This window comes from Cygnus atratus, chromosome 8, assembly GCF_013377495.2.
Source record: "Cygnus atratus isolate AKBS03 ecotype Queensland, Australia chromosome 8, CAtr_DNAZoo_HiC_assembly, whole genome shotgun sequence".
In the NCBI taxonomy this organism is placed as follows: Eukaryota; Metazoa; Chordata; class Aves; order Anseriformes; family Anatidae; genus Cygnus; species Cygnus atratus.
In genome coordinates, this window is record NC_066369.1 from 11,347,274 (window position 1) to 11,353,273 (window position 6,000).

General features: G+C 47.8%; 1 protein-coding gene across 3 annotated transcripts in view; it reads right to left on the reverse strand.

Annotated features, from left to right (window-relative positions):
• Nucleotides 1–4,708, reverse strand: part of CEP350 (centrosomal protein 350) — a 72,944-nt gene extending 68,236 nt beyond the window's left edge. For 2 of the 3 annotated variants that reach the window (XM_050712229.1, XM_035537836.2), the window contains exon 1: nucleotides 4,120–4,708. The gene's annotated coding sequence lies outside the window, so the exon portion shown is untranslated. Of the gene's footprint in view, nucleotides 1–3,914; nucleotides 3,990–4,119 lie in introns of those variants that run through there. The other variant, XM_050712230.1, reaches the window with a different exon arrangement.
• Between the last annotated feature and the right edge of the window lie 1,292 nt (nucleotides 4,709–6,000).

Below are 6,000 nucleotides of genomic sequence, written 5' to 3' on the forward strand. Positions count from 1 at the left end.
AGCACATGTCGCTACCTCTAACCATTAACCAGTAAGATAAATGGTATCAACAGTCCCACATCCATCAAACACCAGAAAATAGAGCTGAAAAATAGGAACATGTTGCATGAGCTCCAAGACGAAACCACTGACATCAGCCAGCTACTAAATTTGCATCCAAACTACACTGAAGATTCCTCTATAAATGAAACCTTACTGAACGGCTCTGTCCAAGTATAAGCTGAGGATGGATATTTACAACACACTTCTGCTGGCAGAAGATATGGCAGCTTGCAAAAGCATCCCTGCTTCATCACAGGCGATGTTACAGCAGCGGCTGGAAGTAAAAAATGGATCAGTAGTTTAACCAAAAGTAAAACGCACTGTACGTCTTACTCTGCTGCATCACATGCTAGGAGGTGCTCTGAGGAAATCTATTGAAACGAATGTTGTGACAGCTAGCGTAACTTGATTCATTGTTCGTGAAGAATCAGAGTACAAAGGCACAGACAATGCACCATTTATTAAGGAGATGCACACAAGGCTTTGCCTATCCATTCAGGAGTTCTGTATTGCCTTTGACTACAAAGATCTCTGCGTTTATGACAGAGAAGGAAAGAAGCAACACATCCTACTTTCAAGAACGATAAAACACTCCTGCATTTGTTGCCTTGGCCTTCGTAACACAAGTTCACTCATTTCATCTCCGGTGACTGTAAACTGCATGTTGGAAGATCTCACCCCTTGCAGCCCAGAATAAATCCATTCAGCAGACTAAACTCAACTTCTTCAACAAGCCCTGCCTCTGAAAGGCCAGCATCCTGCACCCTTCATCCCACAAGGAACACTCCACCGGGACAGTCTTCTTAGACTTTATAGGCAGCTCCTTTGGCTGAGTACAACAACCAGACCTGCCAATTTTGAGAGTGTACAATACAACTTGCAATCTTCAACAATACCAAGGACAGGTGAGCAGAGCAGCAACTTCACCTGCGGCTGTGTCAGCCGCAGATCGATCACCGTGTTCTTCAGCGCATCACTGAAGTGCATGAAAACTTCAGGGAAAGTCACTTTCTCAAGTCTGATGCCTTTGCTCCGCAACTGCATTCAGAAGCATAATGTCTCAATAACAACATTTCAGAGGTCAAAAAAACCAACACCAAAGCAAACAAACAGCAAACTCAAAGTAAACAAACTAAAAAAAAAAAACACTCACAACCAAACAGCTACACACAAGCTGAAGAGTGGCCACCAGCACACTGCCTCTGACCTGGCAATGCAATGACTGGCACTAGGGCTGACCTGAGATGACTTTTTCTTGAACTTGTTAAAAAAAAAAAACCAACAATAAAATATTCTCTCCTATTTAAATAATTACTATTCCATCCCATGAAATGCTTTAAGAGTCTGAATACTAAATCCAGATTTTTCTGTTTTAGTGTGACAATTCCACCTGCTGTATCTTCCTACCAGCAAACGTAACACATCACATTAACGTAAGCGGGAAACATCGGAGAAAAAGATCTGGGTTTTTGTTTTAAACTTGGGCACCTTTTTGCCCTGGATCACACTTTGTGTGAAATCTTGTCCTCAGTGAGCCTGTTCTTACAAAGCTAAAATGCAGCCAGAATCTGTTAGCATTCGGTAAGTTCCAATTGACTCCTATAATTGATTAGTTAATTTATTTGCTCTATTCTTTCTGCAGCATATTGACAAAGGTTTCAGACGTACGCATACAAGTAATTTTATCCTCGACAGAGTAGTTTAGTAGTTTAGGTCTATTACATCATTAGAACAATGATACACAGATCTTCCACGCACTTACGTCTACAGATAAATATTACATTCAGACATTCTGATCCAGCCTAATACAGCAACTGTACCAGGAAAGTTCTCCCTCGACTCTCAACTTCTGTTATCATAGTTATACCACTGTATTTCTTCTCATTAGCACAGTGTATGCTGGTTTACATAGCACAAATTGTATTGGCCTCAGTACATCAGCAGCGCATTTTAAACAATGCTGCTGTACTGATTAAAAAGAAAGTCATCTTACTCCTTCTGTGAATTTATAAATTACAACTGAGCAAATTTAGCAACTTGACGACGATGAAGGAACACATATATTTCTCCCTAGCAATCTTGCTGCTCCTCTGTGGTAGATGCAATGCTCGTCTGACTGCATGATGAGCCAGTTCGACTCACTAACCCAGCAGAAAATTATTCACTTTTTTTTTGTTGTTGTTGTTGGGTTAGTTTTCTACCAGTTTAGCAGACTGAAGCAGATTGCTGCATGGTCGATGCCAGCACAGCTTAAAGTGGGGAAAGAGAAGCAGCAGCAAAACATTACGCTCGCACACCTCACACTGCGCAGCTTCGCTTAACTGCCATGGACACGGTACTATAAAACAGAGATCTTTGTGCACCAACACTTCAACTGGTACCAAGCGTGCCTAACTTCAAAGATGTAAACAGGACTGCAGCCTCAGCTGAGCACCCAAAGTCAAGCAGAATAATCACATCAATGGCTTTACCTTCAGGTGTCTGATACAACAAACCTGTCTCAGCAGAAACCAGCAGTTAGTCCAGCAGAGAGGCGTGAGAAAATGCTAAACGTACTTTATAACTGAGTCGCCAGAAGTTGACTCTTTAGAGTAGAAGATGCTGCAGTTTCAAGATTGGGCTCTTATCCATTATTTCGTTCACAAAGAATAATTCTATCACGGTGGCACACGTCACTGACAAAGTTATTCCGAGACTTGAAAGACACTTCCCACATTAGGGCTGTTTATATTGGTAAAGCCTTCCCTGTGTTCCAGCGACAAAATTGAGCTATGCAATAGCTTCGTAAAACAAATACGTGCAGACAAAATGATTTATAATTTATAAACCATGTTTCTTCCAGTTCCCACCACACCTAGCCTAGGGAGCGTATCACGAGACCTAATCCAATCAGCAGTAAAGTTTCCACAGTACCCTGGCCCGGTGCAGAAATGTGTCATGCTATAGAAATTAAGTTGCTCCATTTAGTGGATGCAGCATACCTTTGTTTAAGGTAGCGTCACTCACAGAAACTGAAGCCTTCAACAGTTTACAGTGTTAGCGTGGCCACACCCTCTGTTTTATTTAATTAACCGAAGCATTACCTAATGAAACTGTTGTAGCAATCAGAACTACGCAGAACAGCGAGCAGTTTGTATAACCGAACCTGGCCGGGCTGACAGCACGCTGATCTCACCAGCCACCCACCGAGCGCCCCACTGGCCGCAGCTCCGTGCGCGTTTGGGCCACGCTTTTGGTGGCAGCGGGCTCTCGAGCCAGCCTTCGAGCCTGTACACTCCGCAGCCCCGTGAAGGAGTTTCAGACGACCAAAGCACAGCACTGACCGGTCAAGTTGTCAAATTTCATCCCCGAGACACCGGGGAGTTCACCTGTTCTGCTCTGAAACCTCGGCGAGCAGGCACGCAGCGTGCCAGGAGACGCCTGGTTGCTGAGATACAGCTTCCATCCTAAGGCAGGCAGCGACCAACTGCTCCCGGCGTCTGCATCAACAGGAGGCATCGCATCAAACCCCATTCGGGGGGGGAAATAAAAATAATAAAAAAAAGCCGCAGTCACACTAGTCTAAAACTCTTGATGCTAACGAATGTCACAAATGAAGGCAGAAGGCGCAGGGGAGGTAGTGGGCAGAGCCGGCCCTGTCCTCCGGCAGCCCTGCCAGAGCCTTTGGGCTGCCAAGGCGCTGCCACGGGCCCGGCACGGCCCGGAGGCACCGGGGGCACCGGGTGCGGGCCCGGCGAGCGGCTGAGGCAGGCGGCGAGCCCGGCTCGGGGCACGAAGCGGCTCCGGGAGGTTCTCCCAGCGAAGGGAAAGGCACCGAGGAACCCCCCCGCCCGCTCCCCCCACAAAACGAAGCAGAAATAAAGCGGACAGACCCAGCGGGGAGCCAGCGGAGGCCGAGCGCGGTGACAGCCGGCAGGGCCGCCAGCCCAGCCCGGCCCGGCCCGGCCCGGCCCGCAGAGCCCCCGCCAGCCCAGCCCGGCCCCCGCCGCCGGCCCCGCCCCGGCTCCACCTCGCCCGGCGCCCCGGCCCCCGGCGGGGCCGCAGCGAGGCCTGGGGCCGCTCCCGGCGCCTCCTCACCTGGCGACGGCGGCTGCTGATCGACGCCCGCCGCCGCGGGGGCAGGTCCCGGGGCATGCCGCGGGAGCGGAGGGAAGGGCGGCGGGAGCGGGCGGCGCCCCGAGCTCGGCTCCGCTGCCCGCCGTCGCGCGGTGCCTCAGCGCCGCCGGCCGGCCGCCATTACCGGCCCGCGCCTCACACGGAGCGGCGGCGGCGGCGGCGAGAGCGGGAGCTGCCGGGCAAGTCTCGCGAGAACCGGCCGGCCGCCGACCTCCCCAAGATGGCGGCGCCGCGCCGCTCCGCTCGCCTCCCTCCCTTCCTCGCCGCCATGTTGTGTGCGGCGGGGCCTGCCAGGCCCGCTTCGCCAGGCCTACCTCGGCCGGGGCCCGGGCGCCCCGCCTCAGAGTCGCCCTCGTCCCGGGTCCTCCTCGCGGCTTCTCGCCTCCTTTTCCCCGGCCTCGCTGCCTCAGCCCACGTACGAGCGTTGCGGCAACGAGAGCAGCGGCAGGGCCGGGTGTCCGGGTTTTGGTGCAAGGAGAGCGCTTCGCAATGCTTGTTAGCTTGTGTGCTGGCGCGTTCGCCAAATAACTCCAGTCGAAACTAGAACACCATCTCTCAGGCGTTTGTATTCACAGCCAAATCATCTTTATAAAAACAGTAACTTTTTTTTTTTTTAATAAAATGAAAGCAGCTCTGATTACTCCCGGTTTCCAAATTTGAATTTAAATATTAACAAAATGTTTGCAAAACTTCACAGAGATGACTAAGTGCCACAGACTTGATTTCACTTTTAATAGTTATTATACACCAGGAAGAGTTTATTAGCATGCTACCTGCTGTTGTATATATTTCCCCCCAAAAATGCATTAAAACCACCCACATTTCAAAAATAGGTCTAATATGTTATCCAACTGTAACAAAATAATTTCCACTGAAGAAGGAAAGTCATTAGAATAGGAAAAAAATAAATTATTCCTACAGTTATTTTGGGAATGTCTCCTTCAGGGCTTGTCTACAACTCCACCAGACTCTGGTTTTCAATCATTAGTATGGTTGTTTGATTACAGATGCCAAATTTCTTGGGGGAGCACGGGGGCGGAGAGTTATCTATCCCAACCCCTAAAGGATAACTAAAATTACTGGAGCTTTTTTTTTTTTTTTTTTCTTCCCCTCCCTTAAACTGAAAAGGATTAAATGATTTTTACATAGCCCCTCCTATTGTGAATGGTGAACATTTTGCATATAAATTATTCCAGTATGGGAACAACATTTGAAAACACCCTAAACACAGAGAGCTTTACAGCTACAAAGCTTAAGCAACTCAAAACTTAATCATGTCACAATTACAGGATACCCATTTAACCTTAATTTGGCTCCTTTACATACACAAACTAATTACAGAGCATGTTTCCCAGAGTAAGCGTACCTTCTTTGAAATGAGGCAAGCTTGAGATGTCAGTGGTTAAACCTTTGAAAATTGTTTTTGTTTTGCCAGGTGAGGGAAAAAAATATGTGAACACTGAAAGACATGCACGGCTCCAGTAGGAAAAAGTGGTAAGTGGTGCCTCGTTCCCTCCCAAGTTCTCAAAGAACAAATCTCTGCCTCCCAAATGCAGGAGACAACTGTTGGTTATAAATAATAACAATAATTTCAGTCAATGAAGGCAATATTACTAGAGCATATGGGAGCTCTAATCACAGACAAGGGCAAATTAAATTATTACATTCCCCATCATCACCTAGTGTTTACTTAAATTCAGTGCTAAATATTGCAGGCTTGGCAGCCTTTTTAAATTATTCAGCACTTTTGTAATGCATTGGCTTTTTAATTATGCTTTTAAACATAGCTTCCCTTTTCTGCTTGGAAGCAGTTAATCTAGTTTCAAGCTCCTTTTCATTTTC